An 18,926-nucleotide genomic window follows, 5' to 3' on the forward strand; every position below is an offset into this window, starting at 1 on the left:
CTGTAGCCTATGCTATTTAATAAAATGTATCAATCAACAATGGACTAGGAAGAGAATATTCTGTGCCCCCAGCCGAATTGGAGTCAATGACAATGCAAAGACCGTCAATAACCTACASAACTTGAGACAAACACATGCAGTAGTAAGCCATGAAACAAGTTGATTGGCCAGTGAGTGGTCAAGCCCTCATCATACGTATAATAATGTATTCATAAAAACCCAGCCCTATCGTGCCACAGGCCACTAACTATTGKGCTCACAATTCCTGCAATGAAAATAACAAACATTTCTCTCACACACCCCCAGACCTATAGCCCTATACCGCCAGCACTGAGATTTACCATTGAGTTAGGTTTTTTCAAATAGAGCACAGAGTGGTAGGCTGGGGGCGACACATTTGGTGGGTGGGAGAGCTAGTTAGGATGGGTTAGACGTTCTGAGGAGACACATTAGAATTCTGCAAACAATATAAAACATTATCTGAGAATTATCAGCAAATCCTGTAGTTATGAAATATACCCGATCAGAACCATTRTTTAAATTCTACACACATATGCTATAGCTTTTCAGATTCATTTTCACCTCTCAAATACTGTATGTGCTTTCCAGATGTCAGCAACTTCCCAAACTTTCCGCTCTGTCCATCAGACCTGACTCACCTCACGTTGCAGATGACATCTACAAGATATGCCACCATTTMGTTTAACTGCTAATGCATCTTAATACATGTATGTAATCATGTCAGCTTGTTCAGTTAGCCATTGTCAGTTATGATAAGACGCAAGCTGTCTTTTCCCCCTGCTGACATCAATCATATGCGACTCTTGCACAAATTGTTCTAGAATAGGTGTCATATTCAACCAATGATGCCACGGTTTCTGCAGCGTTGGCTGTTCGCAAATTAATGGCCCTCTGCTATCTGAGCTTCTGTTTGTGACATTGATAATTAGCCYCTGTGTTTCTGAGACCAGGTTAAGATTCTCTGTCATGCTAATTTAGGGGAGTTTATTCCAGGGGAAAGGGATAGGGTCATCCAGGATGTGTCACTCCATCTCTCTCTCCTCTAGCATGACCTCCCAGGCCTCATCATGCAATTCCTAATCTGTATCTGATGTCACCGTTCCCATTGCAAAGGGCTTGGGAGGTGTGGAGCTGCAGAGGAAATGATGACGATAAATACAGTAGTGTGGTTAGCTATGCAGCCATTGAGGTCCACTGTACTGAAGGTGTGGGTTTTTACCCCATCCACCTGTCTGTCGATCCAACATAAAGCTGAGCGCAGAAACTCTGCCTGTCTCCAGGGAGCGAAGAGGGGAGGTGATAATCTTAGTGTCTCATTAAGGCCAAAATTAATTGATAAGCGGGCGATGCTCCTACGCTTGTGATGCTCCTAAACTTCTTCAAAGCTTAAGGACTGCAATTCAGCACCTGCTTTGATCAGTAATTGCCGACAACTTTCACACAATTCATTGATTTCTCTTGGGAAAACGGGTTTTCTGTTAGTTTTCGTCTCTGAACCAAGGTGAAAGCAAAGGACAAACTATAAACTGTCTTCTCTCTTTTGCTACAATTATCATCCTTAAACTTGTGGCACACCTTTTACGATGTGTCACAGTTCACTTAGAGTTAAGCTAGTCAATGTGGAGGCAATGGCTGAAGGGTAGAAAAGGTACAGAACACAGTAGTCCCATGGGCCCCACTCTCTCACTGCTGGAATCCTTTATTTCCCCCGGGACTCCAAGGCACATCCAAAGTGGTTCCTGTGGGAGAGGGACATCAGCTACCCTGGTGTAGAAGCTGTCACAGGAAATGATCTAAGAGCAGCTTTAGAGCAGTGGAATGCTTCATTTGAACTCATTCCTTCCTTAGCAGGCTCCTTCTTCTTAGTGTGATTTCATAACCAAGTTGCTCCATTCAAAGTTGAGCTTGATTCTCGATAGCTTGTTATGTTCTTATTTTTTGCTATTCAGTAATGTATTTTTTGAAAAGCGGGCATGGTGAAGTTCCATTATCTCTCAGTAAGCCAGTCTTTCTGACTCGTTATCTCACGCCACGCAATGATTCCATTAAAATATCAGTTTAATGAACCCCCGGCCCACTTTGTTATGTTCATCATATTGTGGTTGTTGTAAGTAATGGCAGTCATCCATTAAGTAAATGAGTTTCTGTGTGAGCAGAAGAATGGGAGTGGGTGAATGCTGCAGTGTATAGCTGAGTGTAATGAGACTCAGTTTGAAGGGCTGGGCCACACAGAGAGAAGCCAATGTGTCACTGCTGAGGCACTTAAATAACAATAAACCTCATAACGAGTTGGCTTGGTGCAGTGGGGGTCAAAGACAGCAATATGTTTGTCTCTTTTAGATAGTTTTATATATTTGTTTATTTATTTATAGGTTATTTTACCAGGAAAGTTGACTGAGAACATGTTCATTTGCCACAACTAACTGGGTAAGAGGGGTACATGAGTATATAACCATTAGAGTGGGTAACTGTCAATATCAGTTGTTCTAGTACTTTTGAGTTGTACGTATCATTTTATAGGGAAACAATKATTATAAAATAAATTGCAATATCACAACTAGCTAATGCATTGCAGTTAGAATAGTAAGTCATTGTGTAAAGTTAGAAAAGGAACACATATGTAATTGTATATATTAAAAAGATGGATATTGAATGTTTTGCATAGGATTCTTCATTGATGTAATGCCACAATGGACACACGGGAATTCGATTCAGTGAAACAGACAAAGCAACATTTTGGAGAGATGTGCCTCTTTAATAGGATGTGATGCGTTTTGAACTTCCCTCAAGTTTGTTTCTGAGGTTCTTTTGAAGGATGTGTTTACTGGGTGTTGCATTTATAAAGGATGTTCTGAGTCCTCCTATGAACTTGAAGGACAAGCTTTTGAATCTCACATGAGATCCGAATGATACATTATTATTCATTATATGCAATTCATATTAAAGAAATCTATTTCATACTTGAGAGGAGACCAAGAAAAGGGTTGAATTTATACATCTGCTCATGCAAATATAGAAATGGAACTGGACCAAAAAAGTAGTATTGCAGAAGTGCACAMTATTTGCAAACAACATGACAGGACATCTARCAAATCAGTTATGTATATATATATATTTTATCWTATCAGTCATGGTAACATTGAAATGCTAGACTGACATGTTTTTGCCTATTGTTGGACAAAAACAAAGAAAATTCTGCTCCAGTTTGAGCATCATTGCTGATATGGACTGTTTGGTTTTGAAAATCTTGGATAAAAAATGAATGATAGGCCTTTGACTCGAGCTCTACTTCTCCCTACTTATGGAGATGAAGACACACCAGCGCTCTCAGCTAGATTAGCCTTTGGTGAGACACACACACACACAATTACACACCACACACACCACACACACACACACACACACACACACACACACACCCACACACACACACACACACACACACACACACACACACACACACACAACACACACACACACACACACACACACACACAACAGAGAGTCGTGTCCAGGTCGTGGCACAAGCTGTTGGAGGTATATAAAGGAAGTTTCAGACCCTCTTTGTTTGTGTGTCACAAACGATTGTGTTTAACAATCAGATGCTTTTCACATGACATTTCAATCAACAGGCATCTTCAGCTTTCCTCCTCTACAGTACTGTAACTCCGGGCTCTCCAGAATACTGGATGGAGTACATTTACGTTTAGCAATGGTGTATCTGCCCGCCCTTTTCTGATTTAAGCTACACAGGAGYCAGTCAAGCCTCTATTGAGCAACAGAAGAGAGGACTGTATGTCTGGTGCATGATGCACATTTATAAATGTACTATGAATGAGGGGACTGGGGAACCCCACCCTCTCTTACCTACTGCCACTAGAACCACAGTGCCAAACCACCAGTGTTTTCACTGCTCCTCTGCTGGAGCAAGTGGAGCCTGTTCTGGCTGTTGACATCCCAACATTTGTTTTTTGAAGTGGCACATAGCACCTGTCAAAAAGCATAAACCCAGATGATGTTGCTTTCTTGAAACTGTATGCCCCCCCCACCCCCAATCCCACCACCCCCAATTTGCAAACAGAAGTCTGAAGTGCCTCTGTTGACAGTGTGTATTTAGGCTACATCTTGATGACTTTGACAGTCATTGTGATTTTGAACCCATTCAGGTCTTCAGGACCTGTCAATCTTCGAGCCTGTCCATTCAGCCAGTCATCTGCTAATATATCATTTCTGTCTGATAGTGATGTGTTGGTAATAACGTAATATTATGCCTTCCGTCCTCTCTGCTCACTGGGTCCACAGGTCTCACACACATTGCAAACAAAGCTCTCTCACTGCTAGTCTCTTTTGGGAAGTTGACAAGCTGTCCTCCCCTGTGTTCCCATGTCCTCCCCTGTGTTCCCATGTCCTCCCCTGTCCTTCCCTGTGTTCCCCTGTGTTCCCATGTCCTCCCCTGTGTTTCCATGTCCTCCCCTGTCCTCCCCTGTGTTCCCATGTCCTCCCCTGTCCTCCCCTGTGTTTCCATGTCCTCCCCTGTCCTCCCCTGTGATTCCATGTTCTCCACATCCCCCCTTTCCCCGTGTTCCATGTCTGCCCCTGTGTTTCCCATGTCCTCCCATCCCCCTCCCCTGTGTTTCCATGTCCTCCCCTGTCCTCCCCTGTGTTTCCATGTCCTCCCCTGTCCTCCCCTGTGTTTCCATGTCCTCATCTGTCCTCCCCTGTGTTCCCATGTACTGCCCTGTGTTCCCATATGGCCACTTTCATTTACAGTGACTATATTCAAATGCTTTCCAGGGCAATGTGACCATTGCAGTAACAGTACTGTGTAATGGAGCTAGCCAGATCAAATACCCACTTACAATCCAGCACCTGGTTCTTGAATCCTTGTTACAGGGTGATGACTGCCTCACTGACCTTGGGTTTGAGCACTGCGACAGATGCCCTTGACTCCAGTTCCAGTGAATGTAAATGATGGACTATTAAAGGATGTTGAGGCTTGTGCTGCACTTTGCAGCCAAATTAAAAGGACATACATCAAATGGTGCGGAGTGCTCCTTACAAAAAATGCATGAAGAGTTCTACTTTAGTGCCAAAGTCATGATTAAGTGTGTTCATTGATAAGAAAAGTGAAAAAACATAAACATATGAACAAGTTGGGTGATGAGGGGGGCAGCCAATGTTGTTAGGGTTGAGGTTTGGAAAGCGGAAGTGACCATTCACTTCCCCAATGTATTGACTTGGTTATTGCACTGCATCTGGGCCAGTAGGTATGGAGGGAAAATGTTCCCTGCCCTGTTATTAGGGCAGGGAACATTTTCCCAACTGAGCCATTATAACTTAAACTGTATGAGTTGGCTGCCAGGTCAGTTTGACTGGTTATAGATTGACATTGATCTAAAGAGCAGTCTGATTACAGTCAGTATTGTGTCATTTTGGAGTCAATTTTATTATAAATAAGAATATAACATGTTTCTAAAGACTTCTACCTTAATGTGGATGCTACCATGATTACGGATAATTGTGAATTAATCTTGAATAATGATGASTGACAAAGTTACAGAGGGTCAAAGATCATACCATCAAGACATGCAAACTCCCCTGTTATTAGTAAAGGTGAGAGGTTAGCATGTCTTGGGGGTATGATCTTTGACCCTCTGTAACTTTCTCACTCGTCATTATTTACCAATCATTCATGATTATCCGTAATGATGGTAGCATCCACACTGACCACTATCTTTTTGAGAAGCAAACATGTKTTACTTGTTAAACAAAATCTATCTCTAAGCAATTGTATTAGTACAAAAGTATATAATTCCTCAATGTTTTTGCATACAATATAGCTCAGTATTTGAATTATTTATTTTATACAGTCATTATTGCTCAACTTTATCAAGGGTGTCAATCATTTCAGACCCCTCTGTATGTTTAGCAAGGTTGTGTCTGCCRGCCCTTTTCTGATTTAAGCTACACAGGAGGCAGTCAAGKCTCTARTGAGCAACAGAAGAGAGGACTGTATGTCTGGTTSATGATGTACATTTATAAATGCTCTATGAATGAGGGGACTGGGGAACCCCACCCTCTCTTACCTACTGCCACTAAAACCACAGTGCCAAACCACCAGTGTTTTCACTGCTGCTCTGCTGGAGCAAGTGGAGCCTMTTCTGGCTGTTGACATCTCAACATCTGTTTTCTGAAGTGGCACATAGCAGCTGTCAAAAAGCACAAACCCAGTTGATGTTGCTTTCTTGAAACTGTATGCCCCCCCTTCCCACCACCCCCAATTTGCAAACAGAAGTCTGAAGTGCCTCTGTTGACAGTGTGCATTTAGGCTACATCTTGATGACTTTGACAGTCATTGTGATTGTGAACCCATTCTAGTCTTCAGGACCTGTCAATCTCCGAGCCTTTCCATTCTTGTCCAGTCTGATTACAGTATCATCTGCTTAACTATTGTTTTACACTCTTTTACTCTCTTGCAAAGCTGACAGTCTTATGGACCAAAGAGGACAATTGAGATGTGTCATCACTTTGGAAGAGGTTCTTGTTTTTGTTTTGTTGTACTGGGTGACAACTGTGGTGGCGTTAAATCAAGTTAGCCGATAGAATAATTATGGCCTGCTATTTAAATGCTAATTTCACTTCCTATGTCTGTGAAAAGTTGCTATCTTTATGTGAGCAGCAATAAACCAGTTTGCTTATCTCCAGCATGTTTTGTTTGGTGTTCAGGTAGCAGAGTTAATACTGTATGCAGATGATGACTGCAACAGGAAAAATACAGACAAAGCCAGTAGAAGATATGTATGCTATTAAAATAACTGTCAAAATCAATTATTTTTTGAAAACCTAAAACTAGTATTCAAGAGTTCTCTTTCTCGCTCTTTCTCGCTCTTGTATGCACGCATGCGGGCACACACATGCATGAATCGATGCATGCATACTATGCAGTTTTCTTATGAGTATAGGCAATATACTCAATCAAATTTATATAACCATATCCATAGTGTACTATAATATTTTGAAATGCTCGATCAATGTACATTTTTGGAGCGTTGTATGTATATAAGACCATATCCTTTCCTCATTAATCAACCTCCCCTGGTAGTGTATTGAAATGCACTGATAAGTGTCTCAGTTCTGCCACTAACATTGCAGCGTTACACCAAGGAATAGAATGTAGCAGCAGCTGGAAAGCYTCTGTTGTTGAAGTTTATGCTAAGGATAGGGGAGTGGGGCTGGTACATTATGTGCTCGGATGTGTACTACAGACTACTGTTGATGGGTGCTGTTGTGGTGTAGGCTATGCAAAAATATTGTTCATACAGATAGTTTGACCACAGCAGTAAAGTTTGACCTCTGAAGTAACCAACTAGGTGTGAGAAATATGGCAGATGCTCCAATTTGAACCATATTGCTGACAATTCCCCAGTCCCTTCAATTGTATAAAACCCAAAAGGGTAGGTGAGAACTAGGAGTTGTTTTTGGAACTGGGAAATGTGTGAGGGTCTCACCTTCTGTGTTTGATTGGACTCTTAGATACCACTATCAATGTTTGATGAAAACTATTTCATATTTGTTTCCAGGAGAAAGATAATACAAATGTCCCATTTAGATTCAGGATTTGGTACAATACAGTTGCTACACTATTGCTGGTTATAGAAGACTTCCATTCTACTCCAAGTATGGCAAAATTCAAGACRGAATCCACGTAACTGGTTGTGGCTCCAGGTCATATTCTATGATGGATATTTTTCATATTCAAATTGGGTAAACAAATACCTGCCAGAAAGTCAAAGCAATGTTTGWGCATTTTTCATCTCTTCTCAATTAATGTAGTTTATTTCTTCCTGTTTGACTCCCCGAGGAGCATCAGCAAAGCATCTCAAAATGCCAGCAATCAGCTCCCACTATCTGCATAATTCAATTAGCACTTCGGAGTGACTTTGTATGTYTTTGTTGCATCTGCCTCACCTTTTACATTTATTTCAGATTTCAAGAATGTCCTGAATTACAGATACATCCTCTATTCTCAAAACAGACGGCACAAACAAGGCACAAAGATACCGAGATCTTATTAGGTCTTTCTTCAAGACGTCAATTTAGGGACGTTCTTGAGAAATGGAAATGTGGGGACTCGCTCTGCTCACTCTGTCTTCTCGCTGATGGAGACACATTTTCATGAAACAAATCAGTTCAAATGTAGGCACTGCATCACCACTCTCTCCTTTCTACACACACAGCCCARGACACAGACGTCAGTTCAACGTCTAGTTTTGATTTACATTTGGTTGTCAACTAATGTGAATGTAACATGAAATAAACAAAACATGTCACCGTGTCATTGGATTTAGGTTTAAAGTTGGGTGAAAAAAATACGAAATTCCCTTATGATTATGACTTTTTGAAAATCCAATCAGTTTTCCATGTTGATTTAACATCATCACATTTAATTTTTTGTTGTTGAAATGGCATGGAAAGAACGTTGACTCTACCAGTGTTTGCCCAGTGGGAGCACTGTCCCCATAATGCACACTGGATGTGTTTGTTCTCTTCAGAATGGCTTTCTCCAAGATCTATAGATGCTCAAGACTATTTGATGTAACCAGAAGGTATTGATAAGAAAAATTTCATTGCACAAGAACCTATTGAGCAAGGTTCCTTTAGCCATTACGTATTATACTTCATATATAACAGTACTGTTGTGAAACATTATAGTCCRCCTTGACCATCACAATATGCAGCATGAGAGTCCTTCATATGATAAAAACATGACAGAGGAGTTATGTCTTTCTATAAATTGTCACCATAATTTTTTTTCGCACATTATATAAATAATTTTCAACAGCCGTTATGACACTGGTCAGAGAAGATAGTTTCTGGCTGTTTAGTAGGTCACCCTGTATTCTAAAAGTACATGACCAAATTAGGTGATCCAACATTTTATAGGTCATTAAATCATCTTTGAAAACCATATGTGAAACCATTGTCCGATTTGATCTCATATGAGGTTTTAGTGTTATCCTTTAGTCCCATGAGTGAGCATATTTTCACCTGTTTATAGATCTCCAATGTCGCATTGAGAAAAGAAGCACTTACACATCAGTAAAGTGATTTTATTCCATTGTGCTTTTATATTCATGCAAATGTCATGTTTCGGTTACTATGAATAATAGATAGATTGATGCCTTGTTTTTAAAGTTAATGTACGGGGATGGGCAATCAGACAGCAACAGTGCTGCTTGACGAACCTGGCACTCTATTCATGGCCCTGAAATATACACTCAACTAATAACCATTGGACAAAAAGTATAATTTAGCTCATATGTTTGACCACTTGGCTTCAATGAACTCCTCTGTCCACTGACCATCACATCCATGTCTCAAAGTACATTTGCTGTAAATTAAAAGGAACCAGTGTCTACATTTCTCACCCTGCAGGCTATACTGTAGACATATTGCTTCCAGACGGAGCCCCTCAATTCTAGCCCACCAGTTTTGTACAGTGTAGCAAGTGTTAATACTGTACAACACAGGAAGTCAATCTATTTTGACATGCCATGYAACTTTTATAGCCCTGGTGCACATAGAAATCAGCTAGTCTCTAGTTTACACACTGTGCAGTGATTGAGAGGTTTCTGTATTCTTTGATGGTGGGTTTCATATTTGAATAATCATTTGAGCAGACCTCTCGACAAATCCCTGGGCTGAATGATTATGAGCATTTACACTGGGAACATCTGTTGCAGCAGACTGGTTTTGAAGGGTGGTGCTAATGATTGGTTATCCATTGATCAAGGCCCTGTTGTGTTTTATCTATCAAAGTGCTAGCCTGTAGAAMCCATGGGAGATAGATAGGAGAGCAGATCTGCTTGATTACCTCGAATGAAGAGTGAATGTGGATCCCAGCACTAATACCCTTTGGTGACACAAGTATGGAGGGCCTTGATCAAACAGAAAAGAGGACTATTCAGGGTTATGAGGAGAATCAGTGTTTGATGTTATGTGTGTGTGTGTGTGTGTGTGTGTGTGTGTGTGTGTGTGTGTGTGTGTGTGTGTGTGTGTGTGTGTGTGTGTGTGTGTGTGTGTGTGTGTGTGTGTGTGTGTGTGTGTCAAAAGATTGCTCATTGTGTTTATGACGGACTGTGGGAATGGTTTGCACCAGAGGGAGATAGTCGGGTAAAACAAGGCGAGGAGACTTAGCAGATGGAGCACCAAATGCCTCCTATCAGAAAGGTTCAGGTAGATACCCCTAACCTAACTATGTCACAGCGCACTGAAACTGAAATATGTGATGTCATCGCTCCTCCATCTAGCTCTGTTATTGTGAACCGTAATGAGTATGATACCCATCGACCTTGGAAATGCAATGGCTTTTCCACACAGACGTCAGCAGGCAGGAGCGGAGTGGGGTTTATTTTCAGCGTGGAGAGGAACAGGCTGCACTGTGAGGTTCACTGAGTAGCAGCTAAAGGTCAGCGCGTGGCGGTTAACAACAAACCAGATAGCAGAGAAAACAATAACAAACAAGGCGCTAGCTGCAGAAACAAAACAAACCCTCAATGGACCTGAAGGACATCATTACCAGGACATGGGTTGGGTTGTTTGAGTGTCTGTATATGTGCCTGAGTAAATGAACACTAAATCCCTGCCAACACCAGATAAATAGATATGATCAGATATCCAGAGAAGACAGAGTCATGGGTGTAGTAGTAGCATCTCTCCCTGTCACTGTGTACCTCTTGTCCAGAATGGTGGATAATTAGTGACCACAGCATGCAGCTCTTGAACAAGAATGTACGATTTAGATGTCAAAATGCATTACACTGAATGACACCAAACAGGAAAGTCAGGCATTTTATTTTTTATAAATGATTCTGAATGCCATCCCAAACTATGTAAATGATTGAGATGGTGGGCCTCACTAATGAAGTAATTGTGATGGAGAGATTCAGTGATGGCTTTGGATGTGCCACTAACGAAAAACAGGGACATTGATATAGATSTATGGACAACGACGCTGCAGCGATAGTCCCCTGTGGCCCTATCTTTCTTCAGACTCATCCAGGACCCATTTCTGTGCATTATGCATAATATTTCATGCCTCTTGCCTCTGCGCTGAATCACATTCATTTATTAATCTAATATCACCATAGAGATGGCTCACAGGGCATCAGTAGGCTCAGAGAGGAGGACTGGGACTGTCAGAACCCATCAGCCTTTCTGTCTATTAGCTCATCAGGGGTCTATTATACAATGGTGTTATAGCTTCAAATCTTAAGAAATTATACAGTGCATTTAGAAAGTATTCAGACCCCTTGACTTTTTCCACATTTTGTTACGTTACAGCCTTAATCTAAAAAAGATTAAATAAAACAATCCTGATCAATCTACAAACAATACCCCACAATGGCTGAGTGGAAACAGTTTTTTAGAAAATGTTTGCAAATGTATAAAAAACCAAAACATAGATACTTTATTTACATAAGTATTCAMGCCTTTTGCTATGAGACTTGAAATTGAGCTCAGGTGCTTCCTGTTTCCATTGATCCTTCTTGAGATGTTTCTACAACTTGATTGGAGTCCACCTGTGGTAAATTCAATTGATTGGACATGATTTGGAAAGGCACACACCTGTCTATATAAGGTCCCACTGTTGACAGTGCATGTCAGAGCAAAACCAAGCCATGAGGTCTAAGGAATTGTCTGAAGAGCTCAGAGACTGGATTGTGTCGAGGCACAGATCTGGGAAGAGTCCCAAAAAATGTCTGCAGCATTGAAGTTCCCCAAGAAGAGAGTGGCCTCCATCATTCTTAAATGGAAGAAATTTGGAACCACCAAGACTCTTCCTAGTGTTGGCCGCCCAGTCAAACTGAGCAATCTGGTGAGAAGGGCATTGGTCAGGGAGGTCACCAAGAACCTGATGGTCACTCTGACAGAGCTCAAGAGATGGGAGATGGGAGAACATTCCAGGAACACAACCATCTCTGTAACACTCCACCAAGCAGGCCTTTATGGTAGAAAGGCCCGACGGAAGCTATTTGGTCTGAATGCCAAGCATCACTTCTAAAGGAGAAACTCCCCAAATACACGTGTGCCAAGTTTGTAGCATCATACCCAAGAAGACTTGAGGCTGTAATCGCAGCCAAAGGTGCTTCAATATAGTACTAAGTAAAGGGTCTGAATAATTACAGTTGAAGTCGGAAGTTTACAAACACCTTCGCCAAATACATTTAAACTCAGTTTTTCACAATTCCTGACATTTAATCCAAGTAAAAATTCCCTGTCTTAGGTCAGTTAGGATCACCACTTCATTTTAAGAATGAGAAATGTCAGGAATAGTAGTGATTTATTTCAGCTTTTATTTCTTTCATCACATTCCTAGCGGGTCAGAAGTTTACATACACTCAATTAGTATTTGGTAGCATTGCCTTTAAATTGTTTAACCTCTCTAGGGTAGGTGGGATGTTAGCGTCATATAGAAAATAAAAAAAACAGAAATCCCATAATTTAAATTCCTCAAACATACAAGTATTTTACACCATTTTAAAGCTACACTTGTTGTAAATCCAGCCAAAGTGTCCGATTTCAAAAAGGTTTTACGACGAAAGCACACCAAACGATTATGTAAGGTATGAGCCAAGTCACAGAAAAAGACAGCCATGTTTCCAGCTAAAGAGAGCATTAACAAAAAGCATAAATAGAGATAAAATGAATCACTAACCTTTGATAATCTTCATCAGATGACACTCATAGGACTTCATGTTACACAATACATGTATTTTATGTTCGGTAAAGTTCATATTTATATCCAACTGTATCACTTGGCAAAAAGCCTGAGAAAATGCATAGTCTTTTGACTATAAAATCAAACTTTCATTAAATCACACATGAAAGATATCAAATTAAAGCTACACTGGTTGTGAATCCAGCCAACATGTCAGAATTCAAATAGGCTTTTCAGCGAAAGCATACGATGCTATTATCTGAGCATAGCACCATTGTAAACAAAAGAGAGAAAACATTTCAACCCTGCAGGAGCGACACAAAACGCAGAATAAAAATATCATTCATGCCTTACCTTTGACGAGCTTCTGTTGTTGGCACTCCAATATGTCCCATAAACATCACAAATGGTCCTTTTGTTCGATTAATTCCGTCGATATATGTCCAAAATGTCAATTTGTTTGGCGCGTTTGATCCAGAAAAACACTGGTTCCAACTTGCTCAAACATAATGACAAAATTGCCAAAAAATGTCAAACTACTTATGTAATACAACTTTAGGTATTTTTTAACGTTAATAATCGATACAATTTAAGACGGGATGATATGTGTTCAATACAGGATTAAAACGATATGTAGCATGCCTTCTGATGTCTAGGACACCAGAAGTGCATCGACTTCAAGATGGCCGTATTTCTTCATTACACAAAGGAATAACCTCAACCTATTTCTCACGACTGTTGACATCCAGTGGAAGCCGTAGGAACTGCAAGCAAGTTGCTTAGAAATCTGGTGTCCCAATAAAATCTAATTGAAAAGACGGTGACCTCAAAAAAAGAAAAATTCTGAATGGTTTGTCCTCGGGGTTTCGCCTGCTAAATAAGTTATGTTATACCCACAGACATGATTCAAACAGTTTTAGAAAATGCTGCCCCCTACCCTAGATAAGTTAACTTGGTTCAAACGTTTCAGATAGCCTTCCCACAATAAGTTGGGTGAATTTTAGCCCATTCCTCCTGACAGAGCTGGTGTAACTGAGTCAGGTTTGTAGGCCTATTTGCTCTCACACACTTTATCAGTTCTGCTCACAAATTTTCTATAGGATTGAGGTCAGGGCTTTATGATGGCCACTTCAATACCTTGACTTTGTTGTCCTTAAACCATTTTTCCACAACTTAGGAAGTATACTTGGGGTCATTGTCCATTTGGAAGACCCATTTGCAACCAAGCTTTAACTTCCTGACTGATGTCTTGAGATGTTGCTTCAATATATCCACATAATTGTACTTCCTCATGATGGCATCTATTTTGTGAAGTGCACCAGCCCCTCCTGCAGCAAAGCACCCCCACAACATGATGCTGCCACCCCCATGCTTTATGGTTGGGATGTAGTTCTTCGGCTTGCAAGACTCCCCCTTTTCCTTAAAACATAATGATGGTCATTATGGTCAAACAGTTCTATTTTTGTTTCATCAGACCAGAGGACATTTCTCCAAAAAGTAGGATCTTTGTCCCCATGTGCAGTTGCAAACTGTAGTCTGGCTTTTTTATGGCGGTTTGGAGCAGTGGCTTCTTCAATGCTGAGCGGCCTTTCAGGTTATGTCGATATAGGACTTGTTTTACTGTGGATATAGATACTTTTGTACCTGTTTCCTCCAGCAACTTCACAAGGTCCTTTGCTGTTGTTCTGGGATTGATTTGCACTTTTTGCACCAAAGTACGTTCATCTCTAGGAGACAGAACACGTCTCCTTCCTGAGCGGTATGACGGCTGCGTGGTCCCATGGTGTTTATACTTGCGTACTATTGTTTGTACAGATGAAGGTGGTACCGTCAGGCATTTGGAAATTGTTCCCAAGGATGAACCAGACTTGTGGAGGTCTACAATTTTTTTTCTGAGGTCTTGGCTGATTTTCCCATGATGTTAAGCAAAGAGGCACTGAGTTTGAAGGTAGGCCTTGAAATACATCCACAGGTACACCTCCAATTGACTCAAATTATGTCAATTAGCCTATCAGAAGCTTCTAAAGCCATGACATTATTTTCTGGAATTTTCCAAGCTATTTAAAGGCACAGTCATCCTAGTGTATGTAAACTTCTGACCCACTGGAATTGTGATACAGTGAATTACAAGTTAAATAATCTGTCTGTAAACAATTGTTGGWAAATATACTTGTGTCATAAACAAAGTTGATGTCCTAACCAACTTGCCAGAACTATAGTTTGCTAACAAGAAATGTGTGTAGTGGTTGAAAAACAAGTTTTATTGACTCCAAAATAAGTGTAAACTTCCGACTACAACTGTAAATGTGATATTTCTTATTTTGAAATATATATATAAATGTACAAAAAAACCTGTTTTTGCTATGTCATTACGGGTATTGTGTTTAGATTGATGAGGGGGAAAAAACTATGCAATCATTTTTCAAATAAGGCTGTAACGTATTAAAATGTGGAAAAAGTCAAGGGGTCTGAACAATTTCCATATGCACTGTATATACATATATTTTAGTGGAATTAGGATATATTGTGAATGAAATTCAAGCCCTCTGCTATTAAATAAAAGCATTTTGAGGAATTGTAGATAGGTCAGCGAGCCTGCTATAATACGTTCCTTTTCTTTTAAGGGGTTCAAAGTTGTTGATATGATATCTACTATCCTTGTTGTTATTCTTATCAGCCATACATTATAGTTGTATCATTATCATCTTTTGCATTGCTAAGCTTATGTATTGCAGATGCAAGACCTTTTGTATGCCGTTGGAGGCTGGGCTCCATTCACTCAGTTTAGTGAGGTTTGTTTGTTAGTAAGCATTGCATGGTAGGATAGAGACATATATGGAATGGCTGCTTGGGCTCTGTCTAATAAATGAAGAATTGGCGACACTGCCTTGTTGACGCACCAGATGTATAATGTAGCTGTGTGTTTGGCAGGGCCATCATCTAGACCCATCTGGATATGAAGCACCAAGGCCATTATATGATATTCAGTATGCTCCAACCAGCAGGCTCTAAGTGATTTCTCCGTGTGTAGATAAAATTATAAACGCCATTTGCCAGTCATCCATTTTACTCCCCCATTTCTAACATACCACTCCCCCAGAATCGTTTCACCCATAACATATTTTCTCTCACTTTTTTCCCACCGTCACATGTTCCAAGCCATAATACGTGAAATCGTTAGAGGGCAGGTCGTTAAGGAAGTTATCTGCCTTTTACATGGCTTTTAATCCTGTTTCAGAAGTACTGTTCTGGCCTCCTTTTATGACTGAGGGAAAAGCATAACTCAAAGGCTCCGGTGTTGCGGCTGTGAAGGTCACTGATGAGCGGAGAGGGAAGCAGACTTGAAACACATTGAGCAGAGCCGTTAATTTGGTGCATGCTAATGTGGCAGAATAAGACGCTGTCGGGGTCAGAGGAGTGGGGGACTCCTGGTTAGGAATGATTTTGTGTGGATCTATCTCTCTCTCTCAATCTTACGTTCTCTCTCTCTCTTTTTCTCCTGTTCTCATGTATTTATACACAGTGTATCTAGAGTCTATGCCTCATGTCCTGGGGTGCCTTACTCAAACTTCACTCTGTCATACCAACATGTTAGCCATGCCTTTTGACATTACACACAGTCCATCAGCTACATCCATCAACTTACTCATGGATTATATGTCAACCGACACATATGTCCCTTTCCCTTCGACATCTCATTAGGTTACTGTATGTCCATACACAGAGTCACAAATAGAATATAGAGGGTGCCCCACTGTCTTTGAGCCTGGTAACGTCAATAGGAGCCAGCCTCCCCTGTTGAATGCGTTATTTAGCCTCCACTCTATCCCTAAGCACACTAATGAGCTACTTAATTGATTTAATGAAGTCCAAATGTCACTCATCATTCCTACACCTCCCGTAAGGAGGAGAGAGATGGATCCTGGCTCTCTGGGGATACATAATGATTTTAATCTGCTCTCATGGAGCTCCAGTAATGGCCTGTGATGGGACAGCGCTAGAGTCGGTTCTGTTTTCACTCCGAGATGAATCAGAGAGAGAGAGATGTTTGGATGGACAGATGGTTAAACTGACAGAAAGAAAGGAACACATAGGATACCTTATCATCTGCGAGAGAGAGTAATAGTGGCTTGGAGTTCATTAGTACTTGAGTTGAGACATTCAACGCTTTCTCATTGGAACTGGACACAGCAGGGGCGGCCCTAAATTAAAGGTTARGTCTGAGGAGCTAACCTAATGAAGAAACATTTAGCTACAGTATGGAAGAGGGGACTTCACATGATTGCTTCATGTCTTTGAATTCTATGTCTGGCATTTCAACTATCCAATGGCACTTATATGATTGTGGCTTTGTTTTTGTCTATTAATTATGTGGAACTGTTTCATGATATCTGGCATAATATGTTTTACAAAATGATGTATTATGCTTTGATACAGTACCATACCAATTCCCCCAGTTCAGAAACCCAGAAGTCTTGCCCATGGTTTAGTATCACATCCTACAATACATAATACAAATTAGTGTAATGGTAATGGTGGTCTAAGCAGTAGAATAGGTGGGCACTTTAGGCCTTCTACCTTATACCCCCAGGTGTTAATTATAGATTGTATAAATCTATATGTAGATTATGGATGATTGTCATTATTAAATAACACTAACCTGTCCATCAAAGGCAGAGTCACCTGGAACTTGGAACGTTTTCCCCAAAGTCCCCCAAAGATATGCCTCCTGTAACCTAGCCATGCAAATCACCAGGAGGAAACATTGAAGTATTTAAAAATATTAAAATTAATGTAAATGTATTGCGATAAGCGGTGCTAAACGTATTGGGATTGCAGTGTATTCATTAGAAGATGTATTGTGCTGTTCACTAATATGAGATTCTCAGAATCAAACACCCGCAGACAGCAACGTTGTATTTGACTTATACTCTCAACTACTGTATGTTACAAAGGTTTTGTCTCTGCATCTTTTAATGATGCTTTGTCCAGATTATTATGATTCTCCAAAAGAGCAGGCCAAGGTCTTTCTTCCTGTTATTGTAATGACATAGATTTAATCACACTGTTTAAACCTTTATTTTACCACATGGAGAGCATACCTGACTTTCTAATAGTTATTAAATTATTAAGCTAATGTTATTTCTCTCGTCTTTGGTCTGCTGGCTGCAGCCAGCCAGGCAGTGGATAAAAGCTTGACTTTAGAGGATTTAAGTTTGCTTAATCATTCTCATTGAAAATAGGCATGCAATGAAGCCTTTCATTGTGAAGGTTCTTTTGAAGTCAAGCTTTAATGGTTCTTTGAGTATAACAGCTGCTAAGCCACTTACATTGCATATAAACATACTCCATCAGAGAAATATTCAACTTTATATTATCTAATTCTACTCTAATTAATACACAGTTAATCAGAAAATCAACATGATGCATGTGAATGGAAATGCACTGAATCCAGGGGAAGGAGATAATCAAAGAGGCCAAAGTACACAGACTGATTTAACCATGATTCTTTTAAACATTATTTCAGCCTTTATTTAATACAGGCATTGTTGACAGTGTATCCATTTGGAGTTGTTTACTGTAATAATTAAAAACAAATATTAAACTTGAATGTACTTGATTGGGTACGAGGAGGGATTGTGCATTTTTGTCAATGTGTGTGTTTCTGTGAGCATGTCTCTGTTTCAGCCTGTGTACATGAGTGGAGGAAATGTGAAGTTTAATCTATAACATCAGGTCTTGACCCATCAGCCCCTCAGAATTGGTCAACATTTGTAAGAAAAAAGGAAGTATGAAAAAAAACTGAAAGAAATAGAGGTATCTCAATTACAGCAGTGGGCAACATGGAGGTGCTGGTCCAGGTCAGTGAGAGAGGCTGTGGTGTCCAGGGGTTAATTTCCTGTCTGGAGAAGACCTACGTGCAATCTCTGCCATGTAATCTACCAGCCCAGAGGTTACTGAAGCCAAGGCTTCTCCCCCGAACTAAATGGTCCAGGGTGGTAGAAACACAGTGAGATATTGCTTGAAAACTCAGAGGACTTACAGTATATGTAAAGAGCTGAACTCCTTTATTTGCTCTAGTTTGACCTGGGTTTGTACCTATTGTACTTTCTTGTCATAGAAATAGACGGTCTGTTTTCTATGGAGGGGCTCAATGACCTCCTGAGGGGAGTTACAGGGAATA

Source organism: Salvelinus sp. IW2-2015, linkage group LG11, assembly GCF_002910315.2.
Source record: "Salvelinus sp. IW2-2015 linkage group LG11, ASM291031v2, whole genome shotgun sequence".
Classification (NCBI taxonomy): domain Eukaryota; kingdom Metazoa; phylum Chordata; class Actinopteri; order Salmoniformes; family Salmonidae; genus Salvelinus; species Salvelinus sp. IW2-2015.